The sequence below is a fragment of the Mytilus edulis genome, chromosome 10 (assembly GCF_963676685.1).
Source record: "Mytilus edulis chromosome 10, xbMytEdul2.2, whole genome shotgun sequence".
Classification (NCBI taxonomy): domain Eukaryota; kingdom Metazoa; phylum Mollusca; class Bivalvia; order Mytilida; family Mytilidae; genus Mytilus; species Mytilus edulis.
Window position 1 is genome coordinate 15,478,469 of NC_092353.1, and position 25,014 is coordinate 15,503,482.

The 25,014-nt window shown below is 33.2% G+C and overlaps 1 long non-coding RNA gene across 1 annotated transcript; it reads right to left on the reverse strand.

Annotated features, from left to right (window-relative positions):
• Positions 1 to 11,433: 11,433 nt before the first annotated feature.
• LOC139493496 (uncharacterized) lies at positions 11,434 to 18,307 on the reverse strand. The gene is made up of 3 exons (XR_011657015.1): positions 18,177 to 18,307; positions 12,818 to 12,905; positions 11,434 to 11,931 (listed from the first exon to the last, which is right to left on the reverse strand). It is a non-coding gene; the product is annotated as an uncharacterized lncRNA (long non-coding RNA).
• Between the last annotated feature and the right edge of the window lie 6,707 nt (positions 18,308 to 25,014).

The window sequence follows — 25,014 nt, forward strand, 5'->3', positions numbered from 1 at the left end:
AGTCCATTTAAAAGTAAAATACGGTAAAATGGAATTTTATTTTTACTCCTCCAGGGATACTATCTTATGAACATAAACAAGCTTATGTCCAAGTTTGGTAGAAATCCAGGATAGTTCAAGAAAGTTATTAAAAAACTTTTACCACAGAGTGAATATGACACCGACGACGACGACGACGACGACGACGCCGACAGAATGTAGGATCGCTTTTTTTTCTCGCTTTTTCGACTAAAAGGGGCACTAGCTGTCAAATTCATGGTCACCGATTTGACTCAAATTCTCATATTTGATTTATAACAATGTAAAACATTTATCCAAACTATCAAAAGTCTAAAATAAACAGTTTACATAGCATTGGGTAGATAATATATAGGTTCGTTTCGTGTGTATTTTAGTCCAGACGCCATCTAATTAACTATCGATTTGTCCTCAGATGACCATATAAGCGATGTAAACATAAATAAAGATATGAATTATAGATTAAACCAACACGTGCAATTGGATTTTTATAGGTCTGTTTGATTTTTTATTTTATAGATTAAAAATAGATGTTTCTCATTGCTTTTAACCGTATAGTAATGATTTTATGTGCATCGAATTAGTAATCAAATGATTTACCGTAGTTTCATTCTCATTGTTGACATTCTTTGTCTTTAAATAACCTGTACACGTACAATGCATGCGTTGTCATTCTCTAGCTATAGGGTTAAATTGAAGTTCACATGAACAGTGAATATAAAGTGCGAATCCAGCTAGTTCATTTTCACTGTCATATGCGGGTATGTCTATTGTAGAATAAAGGATCATGGGAAAACTGTATTTGCTTACGTTTTGAAAATACCAAATTAATTGATTTGAAGGAAAGTTTTTACATATTTTCATTGTGATATGTCTTTATTATGTACAAACATAGCATTAAAGTTCAAATAAGTGTTATAAAAGCATCATAATATAGTATATCGATTTTTGAAAGCGATCCATTTTAACTATAGATGCGATGAATTATCACTGTTTGTGCAGTCATTTCTGATGTGGAATTTTCGAAGATGCGAGGAATTTTTATTGTAGAATTAAGTGATAAATGCACTTGAAACAAATGAAAAAACTTAGTTGATGACTTTAGAATTTATGATAAATGTATTTTCAAATTGAAATACAAACTCCTCATTCATTCTTTATCAAATAATATAGCTTTTCAAACTTGTAACAAAAACGCTTCTCAAAATGTCATATTGTATTCTTCAAATTACGTTTTTCCTTGATTTAAAAAAAAATTAAAAGATATTTCTGTATTTTTTTAAAGTCAAAGATTGATATTGCGGAGTTTAAGTGCAGTCTGTGTACAATAGAGACGAGTACATTTGAGGACGTTATCTTCCACGCAATAAATACACTTGCGAACAGAGAAATATGCATCTTGAAACGCAATGGTGACAGAAAAGCTAATAAAAGATTAACTTTCCCCAGTTGTACCCTCAACTGCTTCAATTTCCATATTCTGAAAAAGACAGTTTTGGTAGAACAAATGTTCTTGACTCGAGTGTTGCTTGCATGATTTTAACTGTATAAGGTGAAACGGTATGTGACATAAATTATCCACAGTCATTAAAACACGAAATGTAAGGTGTGGGCGAACTTTTTTGTTTGCATTGGTACGTGAAGTAGAGCACCCTTGATACAAAAAAAAATATCCGTAATGAACAGCTCGATACCAGAGGAGGATTTAGGGGTACAGGGGGTTGCCCCCTTTTTGGGAAAACATTCGGTTACTTTTATATGGAATCACTGGAGCGGGCCACCTCTTAGGTAGTCATTGGACCCCTACTTATAAAAATTTCTAGATCCGCGAGTGGATACTACCACAGAGGTCAAACAATAAACATTTGGGTAATTGTACACAACATGCATGCTACAATTCATGTTTGATGATCTTAGACCCTTTGGACCTCTATGTGGGCTATTTCGGTAACTTGGTAAAAATCCCCAAACTGGATACAAGGTTAGATTCAGCATGTCAAAGAACCCCAAATATCCATAAGGTCTTTTGTCTATAAAAATGCATGCAAGGGATATATTTGTTATTGAAGGCATGACTGTAACAATAGGATGAAGATAAAAAAGAAATATCTTATTCTGGGGTCTCATTAGGGGGGGGGGGGGGGGTCTGATTCCTGATCCCGCTTACTGCTTTATCAGATTCCCGTATCCCGATTATGCTATGCAGTTCTCATTTTTTTTAAATTTTCGGTGTCCCGCTATACTTTATTTCTCGTTTTCACGACACAATCATTTGACTATCACGTGTCACGCTTACAAAAAAATCGGCAATTCCGCGTCACGCTTATACCCCAACGCGACCCACTATTCTACTCTTTTCTGACTCATATTATAGAGCCCATTATAAATATATTAAAAAAGTGTGTTTTTTATCCCTTTTTATCCCGTCTCGTTTCGGGTTGAGCCACAGATAGATAAGATGTCATATGTGACAATGAGACAACTCTCAAAACGAGTCACAATTTATAAAAGTATACCTTTATACGTCAAAATACGGTCTTCAACATGGAGTCTTGGCTCACACCGAACAGCAAGTTATAAAGGGCCCCAGTGTAAAACCTTTTAAACGGGAAAACCAACGATTCAATCTTTATCAAGATGTACGTAATTAGTGGTGAAGTGTCATGGAAATGGATAAAAAAAAAACAAGGATATGGAAATGGATAAAAAAAAACAAGGATAAAGATCCCTATACGATTCATAAGAAATTTTAAAAATGGAATACATTTGAAATAAATGTTATTTCTATTGAATTTATTTAGAGTGTTTTAAAACCAAACTTTCCTCCGTAAGTTAAATTTTATCAAATCCGTCTCTTACTTTATCTATTGTTTGAGCAAGTCGGCTAAATTAAGGCTTTACAGCTAATTTTCTCATGCATGTAAAGCAAAACTTTGGTTGACTTGATTGCTTAGTTTGCATAATTGTTTATACAAACTTTGTAAATAAGATTTACATCTTTAAACAATATGTATCGGCATAGTTTAACCTGTATTTATATAATTATTATATTTGAATTAAATTGGGTGTTATCATAATGATTGTACAAAAATAAATCAAGCACGCTAACTAAAGTCTTGCTTTACATGCTTAAAAAAATACGCTGTAATAGATAAAAAAAAAAATATATCATACAGTGAAAATGCGCCGCATATACAATACTAATGAATCGCTCTACAGTGAAAATGAAAGAATAGTATCATTATTCGACAGTAAACATGACTCGCATAAAGAAAGCATCATAGTGGAATTCAGTTCAATATGAAGAAACTGAATGACAAAACTTATTCTACGTTATACAACTTTAAAAATTGTGTTGAAATGAATATTTTTTCTGCAACAACATCTTACCTGTTAGTTATAAAACACCTCCACGATCTGTTCATGAAATGTCCTAAATATTCACCTATTTTGGTATATATTTCACAGCTATTTGGATTTAGGCGCGAAAAAAACCCGTTCGCATCTCTTACTTTGTTTTATTAGTATTATGTGTTTCTTAAAATATACTTTTTAACTAATTTTCTTCATTTTCTTCAAAAATTAAAAAAAGTCGTCTGTTTATTTATCATTCTACATCAAAAATTTCTGGCATATACAGTGAAAATGATATTTTAGGATCCGCACTTTACATACACTGATGAATACGGATTTAAAGAGGTCGACTCATTCACTTACAAGTGAAAAAACTAATTATCAATGTTTCTTAGCGTAATTTGAAAAAATTGAACCTTTTTGGCTGCAAATTGTTATTTCACTATTTCACTTTAATTATTGATTGAACAAAAAAAAATCAAACTTTAGATTTTTTATATATCTCGTAGCTAGTGTCCCTTAAATCTACAACCAGATCAGAGCCATATACATAAAAAGGCATAACAACATATTTATTATTAACTGGCAAATATTCTCAACGTCTTAAATAAAACAATATCTATACTTTATTGATAGTTTTCTCAGTTCCAAACATTTATTAATATAAATAGCAATATTTTTCAATACCTCTAGGTTTTCTTTGTAATGAACGAGAGAAGACAAGCCATATTTTCAAACCCGACTGATATTTATTATAAGGGGCCTCTCGTGCAAAAAAAAAACCATAACAGTGCCTCTCGTGCAAATTCTTTCCGGTATTTCCGATATTGTCTGTTTACTTTTGCATTGTGGCGTCAGATATTTTTCATTATGACGTCAAAATTTCACGGGAACTTTCGTGGTGTCCATTGATGGCGGACAAATAGTAGCGAGGAGGGTAATTGAATCCAGTGGTAAATCTGTATGTACAGAACCAGCTGTTATTGAAAACAAAATTGTAAATATTGCTAAATCCAATGATAAGATTTTCAAAATGATGATAGTTTATCATGGATTTACAGGATCTACAGGATCTATGCTACCATACATATACATGGAGGTAGTGATGCCATTGTTGGACAATCATAGTGTATATGTTGGATGCATAATTAAACTTCTTTGTAAAGTTTTTTGATTGTTTTAGTTATTTCCTTTGTTTATTTGTCTTAAATAAAACAAGTGTCGGAAGTATATGATAAAGAGATTAATGTATGGCCTGTTCCCGCATATCGGCCCGGGTATCATCCCTCGACCCAAATCAGCACCTCGACTACGTTTCGGACTGATATGGGGGTCTTGGGATGATACCCGGACCGATATATACGAACGATTTCATCTACGACAATACCGAGAGGAGATCGCGGAGGTTCAAGTAGAGGCAGTGGGACGAGATGTGTAGCAGCTAATTGTGGGAACACAAATGCGGATGGATTTTCTTTGCATTCCTTCCCGAAAGACACTAATCTTCGGAGAAAATGGACAGGGTTTGTGAAACTTAAGAGAGCCAACTGGGATGGACCAACGGAGTTTTCAGCCCTGTGTTCCGTTCACTTTATCATTGATGACTTCCCATTCAGGCATAGGTTCGAGATTGAACATATGGGTAGAGCCCCGAAGAAGGCGAAGCTGAATGTTGGTGCTGTACCTACTGTACATAGTCCTAGTATTGCAAAGCAAGTTAGCATGGTTAAGGAGAAGCCTCTTGAAACAGAGCAACATATACCGGCGACCCTGAAACACACACTTCCACGTCTGGAGATGTTATCACCCTCAGAGACATCAACATGTCAAAGTTCTTCCAAAGAAGATCAGAAGAGGCTATATAAAAAGAGAAGCTGCAAGGGTAAACAACACTATAAATTTCCATCATTTGTCCTGACTCCATGTCAAATTAGAAATTTTTTAATGCTCCAATAATTGTTAAACAGATATTAATATAATCCAATATTAATTCATAGAATGGATAAGCCTAGTCCAAATAATTATGACGTCTGGCAAGGCTATTTTCATTTTTTTTCTGTGACGCCTTCCTACGACTGCAAGGCTATTTTAATTTTTTTCTCGGACGTAGGAAGGCGTCCCAGAAAAAAATTAAAATAGCCTTGCCAGACGTCATAATTATTTGGACTAGGATAAGCCTTGTAATCATCAGTGACGGATCCAGATTTTTATTTATATGGGTGGTGATAGTCCAAATAATTATGACGTCTGGCAAGGCTATTTTTTTTTCTTTCTGGGAAGCCTTCGCACTGAGTGTCGTATGAAGGCGTTCCAGAAAAAAATTAAAATAGCCTTGCCTGACGTCATAATTATTAGGACTAGGGTGGTGGGCACTTCATTTTTTGGTTCTATTAGCAGTTTTAAAAGGGGGACCAGGCTAAGTTTAAACGACCAATCCCTGTAAATTAAAAAAAATAAAACAGATAAATTGGGGCCTGACCCCCTCTGATCATTGCTAATAAATGTACTAACAAACAAAACAATATCTATTAATCAATCGGACTGGATAGAGAACATTTATTACTTGTGTTGCACTTGCGTGTCATTTAATACAGGCAAAAAACAATCATAACCAAAACGAACATTTATCTGAATATTCTTAAGAACCCTGTGCATCTAGGTCTGTTTGATTAGAGGTTGGGTTACAATCTGTTTAAATTTTTAATTGTTGGCGAGATTTATTTAAATGTTTTCGTATGGTCTGGTCTTTATAAGATTTCAAGAATAACATGCACGAAATATTTGCCACGGAACGTCCAGCAAATATCAATAAACACAAGAATGTATCCATAGCACACGGATGTCCCATCCGCACTACTAGTATCAATTTGTTCAGTGGACCGTGGAAATGGGGTAAAATCTCTAATTTGACATTAAAATTAGACAGATCATATTATAGGGAACATGTGTACTATAAGTTTCAAGTTAATTGGACATCAACTTCATCAAGAACTACCTCGACCAAAAACTTTATCCTGAAGCGGGACAGACGGACGGACAAACGGACGAACAAAAGGACGGACGGACACACAGACCAGAAAATATAATGCCCATAAATTGGGCATAACATTCCATATATGAAATGGAAATTACCGAAAATAGTCATTGTATATGTTACATTAGTGATCATTTTATATGATATTTAAATGTCATTCATTTTGTTTAGTACGATTCACAATTGAAAATGAAAAAAAATAATGATTTGATATAAGTAAATTATTTCGGAATCGCTTTGATTTATAGAAAACCGCTATCCAACAATACAATTAAGCTAAACAGTTTTTATTGTCTTGATATCTTTCCTATTGATTTGTGTTATTCTTAGTCTGGATAACACTCTTATTTGCATTGACATCTTGTAGTAAACGTTTGTAAAGTACCAACAAAACTCACAAAACCATCTTAGATGACAAAACGTATCCAAATTAAATCCTATGGGAGAAAAAAATAATCCTATAGGACAAAGTTTATCCTAAGGGAGGACAAAGTTTATCCTAAGGGAGGACAAAGTTTATCCTAAGGGAGGACAAAGTTTATCCTAAGGGAGGACACAATTTATCCTAAGGGAGGACAAAGTTTATCCTAAGGGAGGACAAAATTTATCCTAAGGGAGAGAAAAAAATCCGGTAGGAGAAACAAAAATATCCTATGGGAGAGAAAACATCCCACAGGACAAAATAAATCCCTTAAAAGAAAAAATAATCCTAAGGGACATTTTTTTTTAAAAGTCGTGCATGATAATCCTATAGGATAAAAAAAATCCTTTCGGATTTAACACTTTTTTTGAAAATCCCATAGGATATTAATGTTATCCCATAGGAGATCAAATTTCCTATAGGATAAATAAATCCTTTAGGATTTAAATATCCCATAGGATATAAAAAAAAAAATATTCTACGGGATTATGACTTTATCATAAGCATTTCAGAAATTCCTGTAGGATTTTTAAATATCCTAAGGGAGAAAAAATATCCTTCGGGATTTTGTCACTGTGTTCACTCCAGTTGCCGAACCAGGCGAGTCACACAAAAAAAAAAATTGGTATTGTGTTACCTATCACCCAGGTACATTATTGCCAAATTTGAGGATTCTACGAGTAAAAAAAGTGTGGTTTCAATTTGCACTTATGAGAAGTGCAAATTAATCCGAGTAAATGTTAGTAATGATTTTTGTAAGGCAAAACTGATAAACAAAGAAATATGGTATTACGTCTTAGAAATTTCGTTTTTCAAATAACCATCAATCTAAAATGCTCTCAACTGCTTTACTACACATCGGTATTACTGGACTACAGTACACTTCAAAACATCATTAGATTCGATAAATTCCAAATCATACATTGTTGTAGAAAAAAGCCATGGCGTCGCATTTACAGACAAAACGCTCACCAAAAATACTAACATTTAAAAATAAGGAGATATGACATGATTGTAAATAAATCAAATATTCAATACAGTCCAATACAGTCCAATTGACATACTAGTACAAAAGTAAATGTAAACAAATTTATCGATCATCTTATGTGTGATAACGTAATCTCCGCCTTTATAATAGTTGAACATAGATTGAAATAATTGATTTTTTTTTAATTCATATGTAGTCAAGGCTCACGAAATTTAAGAAAGACAAAAACTGATACTATAAATAGATACAATGTTAAAACTGTCGAATCACTGATTAGGCGAGTGATATCAGAGCCAAATTTACATTTTTAATGCACCTACCTAACACACGGCTAAATTATATATCACTGGAAAGCTAAGAATGTGTACTTTCTAAATATCCCGGTCGTCAAAAGAAATTATAGTGCATTTTTTTTTAAATCGAGGTCAAAGGTCATGGGCGCAATTTCAATTCACTGATACTTCCAGTAGAAAAATGAAACAATTTTATAGGAATGCTGTATTACTGTTGGGAAAATATATTTCTATCATAGTATTAATTAATTTTGGTTGAATTTAACGGTAACGCATGTTACGTAACGTTTTCTCTCGGAGTCTTTGAAAATCAACCATTAAGTCAAACAAATGTATCTGTAGTCGCCCTTGCATTATCTAAATCTTATAATACCTCCATATCATTTGATTGCACGTATTTACAAACATATATCTTCAAATTTGATATAAATAATCCGAAACAAAATATTTGAAGCAAGGGGAAAATATAACATATGACGTATTTTTAATTGTTTAGAAAGTCCCATGATGAGCTGTACATTAAAATTGAGTAAGCGTATGGTCTCCTGTTAGTTTGAAAGTCTACCAACCGCTTCAAGATCAGACAACCATAGGGCGGATTTTTTTTTTATTATTGTAGTGCAATCTGTTGAGTCTGGATCATACCGCAATTTCATTTACATCACTAAATCAGATATGATAAGAGTACTAACTAACATTACTAAAACTAAAATGAGTAAAGTGCTTCTAGTATATTTATATCAACAAATTGACAATTTTAGTCGGCTGCCGTGTATCTTGAGATATCTTATTAATCAAACAACACTTGGCAAAGGAGTTTGCACTTTTTTAAATTACGCTAGTGATGACCTTCGGCTACTTTGGCACTACGTATTACTTTTTTATATCTTGTTTCACCGCTTCAAACGGAGGACAAGGTTATCCTAATATTGAACCTTTTATTTGGCTTTCTTATGTTAAAATCCCGTTAGCGTATTTATAACCTAAATGATCGAAACGTCGGACCAATGGGATATAGGACCATTTAGGTGTCGGAATATTGCAATATCGGATTATTATAGCTTCATTTTAACTTGTAATCTCATCATTCTTATCGATCAAAATATCCATACAAAGACAACTTCCTTGGCATGGGCATGTACCAGTACAGCAGAGGTTTTGCTCAAAGCGAACACAAGATCTACTATATATATACAGATTGAATTAAAAATTGGAAATGGACATGAGGGATTTGTCAAAGAGACACCAACCCGTTCAAAAAGCAGGCAACGGCCGAAGTCCACCAATGGGTCATCAATGCAGCAAGAAACTCCCAAACCCGGAGGCGTTCTTCAGCTGGCCCCCAAACAAAATTGTACTAGTTTGAAATGATAATGGACGTCACACTAAGCTTCGAAATATACTCAAGAAATTAAAAAAAAAATCATACAAAAATAAGAACGGCCAGAGGCTCCTGACTTGGGACAGGCGCAAAATTGCGGCGGGGGTTGTACATGTTTTTGCAATCTAAACCCTCCCTCTGCGTGAACAGATCAAATCTTGTAGAAAGTTGGATAACATCATACCGGACCGATGTTGCCTTTCAACCAACCAAAGTCATACGGAAAACATTTATTGTTTCTGTAGTTAGGTCGACATTGTCTTGGATAAAATTTTGACCCCCAGAAGAAAAATAATGCCATGTAGAATGTATGCCCCATTTTCAATTTTTCTAATCTGTTGATCAGCCAAACTTGTTAATAGTTATCAAAGGTGTGTCCATAAATACGGTGCATTTGTAATGCTAAATCTAAATGAAAAAGAGTTAAAAAGAATAAGACAAAATGATAGAGCTACTGTATACAATATTGGATGTACCTTGGCCTTGTTAAGGCTGTATACATACATGTACATTGTAACTATAAATTGACCATATATTTTTAGTATTTGTTGAAGCTGATAATATGTTATGTAGTTTTCCCGGCGGCGATCCTCTGGCATAAATTAAGCCTGGTTAACTGATCAAGTAATTAACCAGAATACTTCATTGTGTACTAGAGCACGTCATCTTTAATCGTGGAAATGTTAGTAAAAGCTGTTTTATGATCAGAATAAAATAGCTCTTTACTTTCCGACTTCAAATTTTGTAGCAAATATTTAGCGATGCAAGCTCGATGGTATAAAGATTTAATAGTAAAATTATCATGAGTTATTTTGTAAATCAGATCATTACGTCCACTTGTATTTTTGTCCATCTGATGAGTTAAGCCTTTTTCAACTGATTTTTATAGTTCGTTCTTATGTTGTACTGTTATACCACTGTCCCAGGTTAGGGGGAGGGTTGGGATACCGCTAACATGTTTAACCCCGCAACATTATTTATGTATGTGCCTGTCCCAAGTCTGGAGCCTGTAATTCAGTGGTTCTCGTTTGTTTATGTGTTAACACTGGACACTTTTAATTTGCAAAACACTCATTTGCAAATCCGCCGCCGCCTCAAACAAGAGCTACAATATCATGTATATAACCAAAATGTGCAGAATTACATGGGATTCAATAATTTCATTGGTTTTATACTGTTACTTTCATATTTATTTTGCAATTTGAATTATAAAAACATGGGATTTTCAATATCCCATGGGACAGGGCAAAATCCCATGGGATTTACCGTTATCCCATGGGATTTTGGTTAAATCCCATGGGATTTTTTTTGGTCCCATGGGATTATTGTAGTCCCATGGGATATTTGTTGTCCCATGGGACAAAAAAAATCCCATGGGATTTTTATTATCCCATGGGATTTTTAATATCCCATGGGACAAAATAAAATCCTATGGGATTAAAATTATAAATATATATATATAAATATAAAGTTATGTGTATGTTACAATGAATGCTGTTTGGTAGTAAAATGTTTTAAATGTATACAAGTTTTTTTTATATTTTTTATATATATATACATATATATATAATTTTTTTTAAATTTTGTCACAAACATGTTTTTTATTTGTTTATATGACAATAAAGATTATTCTTATTTTGGAATGTATAATAATAATATTTTACAGTCAAAGAATAAAGTTCTTTCACTGAAACAAAATGATGAAATTTCTAAATAAATGAAAAAATATTGTTTTGAAATCTTTGTCTTGTTTATTCTATTATGAAAAATAGAACTGAAAAAATATTTCATATTCTGACTGAATAGTTCACTCTTGTCATGAGGTAAGATTTTCTTTGTTATAGGTTCATTGCAATACTTGTATAGGCAAACAATTTGAATTATATATACCTTTGTGGTGTACATAATAGTATGCTTATATTTGCAAATTTATAATATAAACACTTTTTGTTAAAGTTTTTGCTTTCTTTATTCACAGCTTGCTATGTACAATTATTCAGTCCACTATATAAGAGTGAAGTCAATAAATAATTTCATTCACTAGAATATTCCTGCAATTCTTAGACAAAATATTTTTTTCAATCTGTTCTTCAAAGATCTTCCTCTGTACATCTTTATTGAATGGAGAGATTCAAATGAGAAGACAAAGCAAGTTTATTTGGACAACAACATTCTAATATCTTGTTCATTCGTTCCATCTTTCAATTGATAATTACATTGTTGTATTTATATGATCAAGTTCTTGTGCATCAATGATCGTGATGATATGACTCCTTTTTGTTTATAGTCAGCATGTTGAAATTTCCTCTTTCAAATAATGTAGGAAAAAACATGTTCCATTTCAAATTAATAAAAAAAGTCGCACCATGGAGAAAAATATCATTCAGTTTTCCGTCCAGTATTGATCTGTGAATGATGACCATGAAAATTGAGATGTCTGACCTACAAATACACAAACTCAAAAATTATCAGTGAAGAGATCAATAAAATGGCTATTTTATCATGTTTATGATTAATATGATAAACTTTTATTTAAATATTCAAGTACTAAATTACAGAAATCGCTTAAATTTTATAATAGTTTAGTTAAAGTACAGCTTATCTAAAATTATAATGAAAAATATAGGCCACCAATGAGTTAAATAAGATATTACATTTCTAATGCCAAAAATGGCATTTTTGCACCAAAGGGAGATAATTTGGAGCTTTTTCAATGATATATGCATTTTAAAAGTCATCTGGGGCCAAACCCAATTGATTGTTTTGAATGATTTGGTGTACAATATGATAAAGTTATAAATAAAATGAGTTATGAAAAAAAAATATTAAACATTTTTCTGAAATTGTTATACCCTAGAGCCTCCTTAAATGTCATTTGATCTCTATTGGAGAAATGTGACTGTCTCATTGGAAATCAGACTGCTAAGTGTTTCTTATTTTTATATCAACCCAGCCATATTATACCTGTCTAATATCAGGAGCTTGTACATAGTCCAGTGGTTGATGTTGGTTCATATCCTTCATTTTTATTTTTCATAATTTTTTGTTTTTATAAATTAGTCTGGTATATTTGACGTTTGAATTGATGCTCTGTTAGTCTGTTTCAAATTTGGTTAGTGTTGACTTTTATAGATTACTATAACATGTATAGGGTATGGGTTTTCTCATTACTTACAGGTCATCAATGGCCTCTAATAAGTAATTACAATGCTTACATCCACTAAATTGAACTCTGATGGATAGTTTTCTCATTCATCATACCACATCTTATTTTAATAAATATTTAATCATTATTCAAGGACAAAAACTTATATAACAGTGGACTTACCATTTAGGCTTTGTTGACCTCTGTAAATCTTATTTTGTTGATAATTTCTTCTGTTTATAGTTTCCCCTTTATCTTTCATGTTCTTGCCCTACACATAAAAGGGTAAACATCATTTAAAGACAAAAATAACTACTACATGTATTACATAATTAGTAGGCAACTGAAAATTTTGTCTTATTTGTATATAACATCAACTTACTCATCATTCTTGCCGTTCAATATCATGAATATTATCATTATTCTATGAATATGAGGTCACAGTAAAATTAACCTTGGCAGGCAGACATCTTTTTTTATATGATACCTTGTAGTCATTCCATACAACAAGTAGACCTATGCTTAAAAAATCTAAGGCCAAAATTAAAAATATGTTTGTTTCCCCTCCCCCCACACAGGTAAAAAATAAGCGCCCGGGTCAAAAAATTATTTTCCACAAAAAAATCGAATTTATTTTTTTCCTGAAAATAATTTGTTTCCATTTTTGGAAAGTGCTTGAAAGCAGAAGGATTGATAATCTAAATAAATACACTCAAATTGAGCACAAACAACTGACAAGTGGCCTGGACTGGACAAGTCAAACCATTCATGTGACCATGCTATGACAATCACATCCAGTTAAAAAAAACTAGAGGCTCTCAAGAGCCTGTGTCGCTCACCTGTTAATGTGTTTACTGATGTCGGCCATCTTTGTTGGTAGGCGTGGTCATTAGACACTTTTTTTAAAATAGATACCCTTGTATTATGATGGTGGCCAAGTTTGGTTAAATATGGCCAAGTAGTTTTAGAAATGATTTTATACAATTTACAACAAGAGGCTGTCACAACGACAGCAAACCGGATTTATTAATATTTATTTGTGTCCTGGCAATATCACAAGAACCATTACTGATGAATGGTGAAAGTGAAAATCGTCAATATCAAATTTGACCTCCATTTTGTCATCAGTATCAACATCTTAAAATTTGAAAAGCTTAGATTGAATGGTTCATGAGTAAATGCAACAACGTGAATGGAAACGCCATTTCACAATCTTTCAAGAACCATAACTCCTGAACAGTAAAAGTCAAAATCGTCATCTTGACCTCTAATTTGCCATCAGTAACAACATATAAAAATTTCAAAAGCTTTGGTTGAATGGTTCATGAGAAAATGCACGGACACGACTGGAAACACAATTTTTCAATCTTTCAAGAACCATAACTCCTGAACGGTAAAAGTCAAAATCGTCATTATTGAACTTGACCTCTATTTTGTCATCAGTAACAACATATTAAAATTTGGGAAGCTTTGGTAAAACAGTTCATGCGTAAATGCACGGACACGACTGGAAACACCATTTTTCAATCTTTCAAGAACCATAACTCCTGAACAGTAAAAGTCAAAATCGTCATTATTGAACTTGACCTCTATTTTGTCATCAGTAACAACATATTAAAATTTGGGAAGCTTAGGTAGAACAGTTCATGCGTAAATGCACGGACACGACTGGAAACTCCATTTTTCAATCTTTCAAGAACCATAACTCCTGAACGGTAAAAGTCAAAATCGCCATTATTGGACTTGACCTCCATTTTGTCATCAGTAACAACATATTAAAATTTGGGAAGCTTAGGTAGAACAGTTCATGCGTAAAAGCACGGACATGACTGGAAACTCCATTTTTCAATCTTTCAAGAACCATAACTCCTGAACGGTAAAAGTCAAAATCGTCATTATTGAACTTGACCTCTATTTTGTCATCAGTAAAAACATATTAAAATTTGGGAAGCTTTGGTAAAACAGTTCATGCGTAAATGCACGGACACGACTGGAAACACCATTTTTCAATCTTTCAAGAACCATAACTCCTGAACAGTAAAAGTCAAAATCGTCATTATTGAACTTGACCTCTATTTTGTCATCAGTAACAACATATTAAAATTTGGGAAGCTTAGGTAGAACAGTTCATGCGTAAATGCACGGACACGACTGGAAACTCCATTTTTCAATCTTTCAAGAACCATAACTCCTGAACGGTAAAAGTCAAAATCGCCATTATTGGACTTGACCTCCATTTTGTCATCAGTAACAACATATTAAAATTTGGGAAGCTTAGGTAGAACAGTTCATGCGTAAAAGCACGGACATGACTGGAAACTCCATTTTTCAATCTTTCAAGAACCATAACTCCTGAACGGTAAAAGTCAAAATCGCCATTATTGAACTTGACCTTCATATAGTTGTCAGTAACAACATATTAAAATTTTAAAAGCTTTGGTTGAACGGTTCATGAGTTAATGCACGGACAACATTTGATTGCCGCCCGCCCGCCCGACCGCCCGCCCGACCGCCCGCCCGCCCGACCGCCCGCCCGCCGTACATCCCCAAATCAATAACCGACATTTTTGTCACAAAAATCCGGTTAAAAATGACGAAAAGTTGTTCAATATTGACTATAAAGGGCAATAACTCCTTAAGGGGTCCTCTAACAATTTTGATCATGCTGACTTATTTGTAGATCTTACTTTGCTGAACATTATTGCTGTCTACAGTTTATCTCTATCTATAATAGTATTCAAGATAATAACCAAAAACTGCAAAATTACCTTAAAATCACCAATTTTAGGGCAGCAACCCAACAACAGGTTGTCCAATTCAACTGAAAATTTGTGAGGGGATATATCTTATTCTGATAGACATTTAAATCTTAAAAGATTTGCCCTAAATGTCTTAGTTTCAAAGATATAAAGCAAAACCTGCATTTTACCACTATGTCCTAATTTTAGCCATGTCAGCCATTTTGTTTGGTAGGCTGGGTCATCGGACACAGTTTTTAAACTACAAACCACAATGATGATTGTGGCCAAGTTTGGTTAAATTTGGCAAAGTAGTTTCAGTGAAGAATATTTTTAAAAAAGTTGATGAAAAGTTGTTAAAAATTGACTATAAAGTGCAATAACTCCTTAAGGGGTCGACTGACAATTTTGGTCATGCTGACTTATTTGTAGGTCTTACTTTGCTGAACATTATTGCTTTTACAGTTTATCTCTATCTATAATAGTATTCAAGATAATAACCAAAAACTGCAAAATTTTCTTAAAATAACCATTTCACAGGCAGCAACCCATCAACAGGTTGTCTGATTCGTCTGAAAATGTCAGGGCAGATAGATCTGGACCTCATCAACAATTTAACCCCTGTCAGATTTGCTCTTAATGCTTTGGTTTTTGAGTTATAAGCCAAAAACTGCATTTTACCCCTATGTTCTATTTTTAGCCATGGCGGCCATCTTGGTTGGTTGGCCGGGTCACGCCACACATTTTTTAAACTAGATACCCCAAAGATGATTGTGGCCAAGTTTGGTAGAATTTTGCCAAGTAGTTTCAGAGGAGAAGATTTTTGTAAAAGTTTACGGACGACGGAAGCAGGACGACAGACGCAGGACGACAGACGACGGACGCCAAGTGATGAGAAAAGCTCACTTGACCTTTCAGGTCAGGTGAGCTAAAAAGAACCTGCCTTCCTGGTCAGTTTACAAAGGGTAGACCCGGGGGAGGGAAAACAGACATTCTTTTAAATGTGGCCTGATAAAATGACAAAACCAAGAAAACTTATCATTGACCAAAGAACAATAAAATGCGGTCATGGTATATATATGAATCTGCCATTCAGACATGCACACCTTACAATTGTTTCATATCTACCAAATATAATATACCTGTAACTTTAAACATATGATAAACTGACAAAACAATGCAGTGTTTCATTGACCAATGAACCATGAAAATGAGGTCAAGTTCATATAAAATATGACAGACAGCTAAGTGCATCTTACAATTATTTCATTCACTAAATAAAGGGGCCTTATTGCTTACAGTATCCGGAAAATAGACCAAACCACAAAAACTAAATATTTTCAAAGTTCCTTATACCCTGCTTATCTGTTATGGTTGTGCCTGTTCCAAGTCAGGATCCGATAATTCAGTGATTGTCGTTTGTTTATGTGTAACATATCTGTTTTTCATTTTTTTTGTACATAAATTAGGTTGTTAGTTTTCAACTTTCAACTTGGCTATCATGTGTTAAATCATACAAGTGTTGGGAAAACAGGAAGTTGTCGAGTGATGAATCTGAAAATGCATCACACGGTATAGCTGACTTATTTAACCCTGAAACCAAATTTCAGAAATCCTTCTATTGTAGTTCATAAGGAAAATGTGACGAAAAATATTCATCGGACGGACTGACTGACGCAAGGATGGATGGACAGACAGGGGTAAAACAGTATACCCCCCCCCTTTTTTTTTAAAGTGGGGGCATAATTTTAATACGGGACTATAAAAACCCATGCAAGATGTCAAAACAAAAAGAAGAAACCTAATTCTTACTTGTTAGGGACTATTTATGTATTGTCGGTTATACATATAACAATACAACATATTAAAGGTCTGTCATGTCTGTAGAGCTTTTATCCGACATACATATATGATATTAAAACACAATACATTTGTACATGAAACATAAAGCTCATCACTGAGATAGTAGTCTCAGATAGAGGGGTCAACCAAACTCCCCTATTCAATCTGAATGTAGGACAGAAAGTCACAGTCAAAAAGTCACTCACTGTCACAGGACAAAAAGTCACATTTTAGTTTTGAGATTATTTTTCTTTGAACAAGAAAACACTCTTTTTGTATTTTTCTTGAAGTTTTATATATACATGAACATGATGTAGCAACTTTAAATTAAAATTTATTAAAAACAAATAAATCAGTGCATTAGGTTTGCGCACATTACCATTACATTTGCGCACAAAAATCACTACGTTTAAGTGCAGCTTTTGATTACATTTGCACACATTTTTTAACATGTAAATATAAAAAAAAGATATAGTATGATTGCCTTTTACAGCTGATTAAGCGGTATGGGCTTTACCTCGGGCTTTGCTCATTGTTGAAGGCTGTATGGTGACCTACGGTTGTTAATGTCTGTGTCATTTTGGTCTCTTGTGGACAGTTGTCTCATTGGCAATCATACCATATCTTCTTTATATTGGCTTATGGTTGAAGGCCGTAAAGACCTCTAGTTGTTAATGTCTGTGTCATTTTGGTCTCTTGTGGACAGTCAGTTGTCTCATTGGCAATCATACCACATCTTTTTTATATTATGAACAATTTCCTAAAATTAAAAATGAATATATATGTAATAAAAAGAAGATATTTCAAAATCTTTTTTCATTTAGATTCAATCAATTGTCAACAAATTGTTTGTGACTTTTTGTCCTATCAACTTTGTTACTTTATGTCTGAGTTTGACATGTGTTTGACTTTTTGTCCTGTGACTTTTTGTCGGAATGTCCTGTGACTTTCTGTTCGTTTACCTTCCATCTTAATCAGTGAACTGAATAATTGTTTTTTGCAGAAGTCCGGGGAGTGTTAAAAAATCACATGTGCAAGTTGAGAGTCAACACTTACACAGGGACACAATACTTTTTCAGAAGTCAGCAAAAAAGAATTACTGATGACAGGGGAGTGTAACCGATGAATTGATCCTGAATCAGATAAGATTTTCCCGGTACGTCTAAACACCGCTCAGGAGGACCTCCTGGGTGCACACATGTAGGGCATACAAAGTGCACTCATGACAGACCCCCTATATATCCGCCGTATCTGCACACATGATGGATGTATATATTCGTTATAGATCGTCATACACCACTCATTTTAGAGTTAAATTTGCAAGCAACCTCTTAAGATTTTAAATATAATAATGGCTACTAAAAATATATTATTGCCCCCAATTTTCGTGGAATTTTTTCGCCATATAAAATATTTAGGCGACTGTGCTTTTAGTGAATATAAACGATGACGAGGCCTCACGAATAAATATAAATATGAATTAAACTGGAACATCGATCGATTAGCATAGATCGAGCAACAGAGTAAACTTCCACATAAATCTCGAAGTTATTTACGCCGGATAATATAGACTGTGCTCCTGAATAAAGTAGTCAAATTAATTTGTGTTTTTTACTTCTACAAGAAATTTGATTCCAATGCTAATTACGCACCATTTGCTGAGCAGAGAATCATTCTAAGCCAGGAACCGTCTATACTAACTGATAACAACTAGTAAGAATAGAAAGTCTCTGTAAAAAGGCAGTCAATCCTAACAGAACTGTATTAACTTAATGATACATGTACATCAAGTTCCAGCACCTCACCAATCACCCTTGCCTTGCATACTGAGATGGCAAACTGGTGTGTGTCAGTATTCTAATATAAAACTGCGTAGGTTCATATCGTTTGATTCAACGTTTGTTTGGTTATTTTTTAAGGATCGTTGTAAAATTATATCTAAATCTTTGTTAAAATACGATTTTAAATTGTTCAATTCTTGCTATTTCATAATTTTGTCAAAGTCTACTTTTTAAAGTTTTAAATTTTACAGAAAAAATGAATATTCCATTTTGATTTGAAGAAAATCTTTTTGAACTGTCATGACATGGTGTTGCAAAGCTGATTACAGGTAACTATAACATACAGTAATTTTCCATTACGACAGTGCGTGTATTCTCGGGTGTGTATAACGTATAGTTTTCTAGAGAACATCCTGTCTACGTGTAATACAGATTGATGACATTATACAACATTTCTTTGGTTAAATGTGATAAGGTATCTGTGTCCATTCCCTATTTCAACACCACTAATTTTTCGAAGAAAAAAAATCAAAAAAAAAATTATATGAAATTAAGAAGAAAAGTAGCAAATATAAACTTCAGTAATTGCGCATTGAGTAAACATAATTTCAATATTGCATGAACAAATCCGTGAGAAAACGTATATATACATGTATGAATAAAGATGTGTTTAAAAAGACCTATTGGCTTTATTTCACACTAGGACCTAAGATAACTAGAACTAAGCAATGGTTGATCCAGAAATTTTCATAAGTGGGGACTCATTGACTGCCTTAGAGGGGTCACGTCCAGTCATGCTTCCGTGATTCCCTATATAATCTACCATTTGTTTCCCAAGATTTAGGAGGGGGCTGGTACACTCATATATATATAAATATACCTCTGCGGCGGAGCCAGCCATTTAAAAAGGAGGGGGGTCCCAACCCAGGACAAAAGAGGGTGGTTCCAACCATATGTCCCCGTTCAAATGCATTGATCGTTCAAAAAGGGGGCGGTTCCAACCCCAGAACCCCCCTGGATCCGCCACTGATACCTAGTATGCATATAATTAAGAACAGCTTTGAATATATGCGTATAAAATAATGGTACGTTTAAAAACCGTTCAGGATCTCCTGGTTGCACACGGGACATTAATTAACTTAGGACATGAATATATAATAGTAAGAGTTCAGGGTATACATATTTTATAATTTTGTAATTATTGTTTTGATAAAATCAGAGACATATGATACATGTATTGAGACATATATAATACATGTATTGAGACATATATAATACATGTGTCTTTGAAAAAATCAAACCATCTTTAAAGAAGTTATTTCAATTTGAATCGACTGTCTTTTGCATTAGAATTCCAAAACGTTAATGTTATTTACAAATGCCAAAACCTGCAAGAAAGAAACATTTATATTCGGTGATTTTTACACTAAACGTTTTCGTAATTTGTTTTTAAAATATTAAAAAGTACATGTACATCGTTTTTTCAAGATTTGTATAGTAACTGGTTTAATTAAGTCCCCTTGATGAAATTTAAATTGCGAGACGCTAATTAATAAACTATGATCTATCTATCGGCATGCGTCGTTATTTGGGATACGTCACGGATGACCGATGGTCATATTCCATACGATATACCAATCATCATTTGAATTTGGTCAATTGATCTTTAATAATTAGGACTAATTGGAGATGGCAGAGAATAAGTCGCTGGTGATAGTTAAAAACATATAGAAGTAAACTTTGCAAAAAATAAGGTTTCCTTAGAAAAAATTATGAAAATATATGAATATGCTAAATATTTTTTTTTCCGAAATAATTATTAAAGACGTTTAGAAATAACAAATTTTCACAGTTGGGAAATTTTCAATTCAAGTTATTTCATTTTGAAAACGTTGCAAAATATAGATCTTATTATATGTACAATGTGGGCCGCTTGGAGATCAACTTGTGAAACCCTGCATAATTAGGGTTTGTCTACTTTCGTCTTTTTATATTGCCAGACATTCTATAATCAAGGATTTGTACAAGGCCTTGTTATAATGAATATTATCGCCAATATCACCATAATTACACAAAGAACAGATACAATATTCTCCTAAAGAGTTTGCCATCTAACAATTCAAAATGAAATGTTGAGTCGAAACTGAGGTACCAAATTTATAAAAAGAATCACTATTTTAGTCGAAATTAAACTGTATATATTCTTTTTTTCAAAACTCCTGAAATAATTTAACATTATCTATAGAGAGCTTACATATGCAAATCTGTTTAGAAGTATGTGAGCGTAAATAAAAAAAAAATATTACCCCCCCCCCCCCCCCCTTTTTCCTTCTATAAAATTTAATTGCAAACGATTTTCTTTCTTAATTTGTGTTTTCTCATTAACTGGGGTTCATGCTGTCAAAAAACAAAAATGTCTCCTTGTGTAAAAGTTATTGATAAAAAAAAATTGAAGCTTCCAGAAGAATAACGGTACGTCTAAACACCGCTTCAGCCTTGAAGGACCTCCTGATTGCACTCATGACATACAAAGTGCACTCAGGACCCTTTATAGTCATCGCACACAGGATGGATGCATATATTCTTTATACGCTTCTTATTTTAGAGTTAAATTTGGTAGAATTTGAAATCGAACTTAGATATATAGATATGTTGCATTTGTAATTCTTAGAAAATAATAAGGGCACGTGTCACTGATTACACAACTACTGAGCCATGAATTATCCAATCAACAAAATTAATTGGATTATCTTTATTGTTGTTTTATATATTGTGTTGTTAGTACAGTGTGACCATGCGGGAAGTAATATTGTGACGTTTAGAATGCATATCACGATGTTTTAAGATTTTCGTCTTTTATTAAAATTTCGTTCCATAAATTTTTAAATTTTATTCTTAATGTTATTATCATGTCCTGGACCAGTAATTAATTCTTTGCACGAGTTTGAAAATGGAAATTAATGTTCATACTTTAAAAGAATTTATATTAATTAAAGTTTTGTATATGGAATCCGTTCTTAACGGTAAAAGCCGTACTTTTCAAACAATCAAACTCATATACATGTAGTTAGATGTTATTTCTAATTTTTATCGAACTTTTCCAGGAATTTTATTTTTAAGTTATACGAATATTTTAAGAAATCCGTTTTTATTAAGTTTTTTTTCTCTAATTAAAGTCGTTTGTCCAGTTTCACAAGCCTGAAACGAATTTCAATGCGGAAATAAATTCTGAAAATGAACTTGTCGTCGTTGTTTTCGTCTTGTTTTTTTTGAAAATTATGATATTTTGGGTATAATTATTTCTAAAAAATATGTAAGTTAGATTGTAGTAGCGAGAAATCATAAAAAAAGAAGATGTGGTATGATTGCTAATGAAACAACTATCCACAAAAGACCAAAATGACACAAACATTAAAGACTATTTCGAAGACAGTTTATTGACACGAAATCCGTTCAAACCACGACTAAGTCTTCGTGCACAGATTTCAGTTAAGGTTAAACTGAATATTGTACATAATTGTCTTCTCTTGTATAATGGTTTGTTGAGAATAAAGATATACAAATGTAATAAAATTTTATATTCAGTCAACATTGTGTTTGTTTAAAAACTTTATTTAGAGAGAGAGAGAAGAATCACACTGAAAAACAAAAATCGAACTTGTTACAGAAAAAAAAACCGCAACTATAAAATAATTTTCTTTATTCGTGAACTGCACCAGGACTGCAAAACGTATAACACAACAAATTAATTTACCCGTCATCATGAAAAATAAACTGAAAAAGCACATCGAATGAGATATATATTTTATTTTTTCTATATGCAAATTCATGTTAAAGGGGCACTAGCTGTCAAATTAGTGGTCACCAAATTGACTCAAATTCTCATATTTGATTTATAATAGTGTAAAACATTTATCTTAACTACCAAAAGTCTAATATAAACAGTATACAGAGCATGGGGTAGATAATATGTAGGTTCGTTTCGTGTGTATTTTAGTCCAGACGCCATCTAATTAACTATCGATTTGACCTCAGATGACCATATAAGCGATGTAAACATGAATGAAGATATGAATAGATTAAATCAACACGTGCAATTGGATTTTTTTAGGTCCGTTAGAGTTTATTTTATAGATTAAAAATATATGTTTCTCATTGTTTTAACCGTATAAGAATGATTTTATATGGATCGAATCAGTAATCAAATGCTTTACCGTAGTTTCACTTTCATTGTTGACATTCTTTTTCTTTAAATAACCAGTACACGTACAATGCATGCGTTGTCAATCTCTAGCAAGGGGTTAAATTGAAGTTCACATGAATACGGATTTAATGAGGTCGACTATTTCACTTGCAAGTGAAGGAGTAATTATCAATGTTTCTTCGCTTAATTTGACAAAATTGAACCATTTTGCTTGCTAAAAGCGAATTATTATTTCACTATTTCACTTTCACTATTGATTGAACAAAAATAAAATCATACATTAGTTTTTTTTATATATCTCGTAGCTAGTGCCCCTTTAAAGGTAAAACTGAGCTAAACAATACAATTCCTAAAAAACAATAAAGATAATCCAATCAATTTTGTTGATTGGATAATTCATGGCTCAGTAGTTGTGTAATCAGTGACACGTGCCCTCATTATTTTATAAGAATTAACATATCTATCTAAGTTCGATTCAGGCGCCGATCCAGAGGGGGGAGGGGGGTTCCGGGGAGTTAGAACCCCCCTTTTTTTGACCGATCAATGCATTTGAATGGGGACATGTAGTTGAACCACCCTTTTTTTTGTCCTGGGTTAGGACCCCCCCTTTTAAAATGGCTGGATCCGCCCCTGCGATTTCAACTTCTACCAAAATTTAACTCTAAAATAAGAAGCGTATAACGAATATAAACATCCATCATGTGTGCAGATATGATTACGGTAATGGGTCCTGAGTGCACTTTGTATGTCCTGAGTGCACTCAGGAGGTCCTGGGGTTGTTTAGGCGTACCCGAAGAATAAATCATTACCTGAACCTAAAATACATTTATCTGTAATTAAAGAAAATTCGCCTAAAACATTCTCTCATATATTTAAACAATTCATTGTAAAATAATTATTTCAACGTCGGACTTTCTGTCTGTTTACTAATACTTTTCTTGTTCAGTTTAGTTTATACCCATAATGAATGAACGGAAATAAGTACTTTTTTTTAGGAAAATTTACAACTAGATGAACGGAATTAAGTACTTTTTAGGAAAATTTACAACTCAAATTTTCAAAAACTAAATTCTACACTTTTTACCTGGATATTTTTCTCTGTCTCGAAGCCGCAACCGTTGACCCCGTTTCAAACGTAGCGACCAACACCTCGCATGACGTATTCTCGATGTTGAGGTATTGACAATATACAATCACATTTATCAATATACAGCAAGTAAGTAAATTGGTGTTGAATGCCAGTAGATCACAATTTGTTAATTGAACTTTACCTGTTTAAGGGGCACCAGCTGCCAAATTTATGTTCCTCATCGATTTTTAATAAAATTCACAAAACGTGTATATAGTGTTGAATTGTTTATTAAAATGTTTCTCACAATCTTGGCTGATATGCATATAACCATTATATTTCATGACACTGCATGAAAAAGAAATTGACTTATCGCATAATACCAGAAGTTGAACCAGAGACATACATATTGTATCTTATATCTCTGCCAGAACTAAAAAATAAACTACGGTAAGTCCACATACACATATTAAGAGGGTATGGATGTGAATTAACAGAATAGAGAACAAAGGACAAAGAAAAAAAGGAATAAAGTATGGTGAAAGAAAGAGAATAATGTTGAAAAAGTGTAAGTTATTAAAAATATAACTAAAAAAAGAAGACAGAAAAAAAGACACCCCTCCGAGACGAGCCTTACATGCACTGTTATTACCCAAGGTTAATTTTACGGCGGCTCATTTTATTTTGGCTTATATTTAAAAATTTAGAAATAAACATAATTGACAAGTTTCCATCCCCTGCATTCT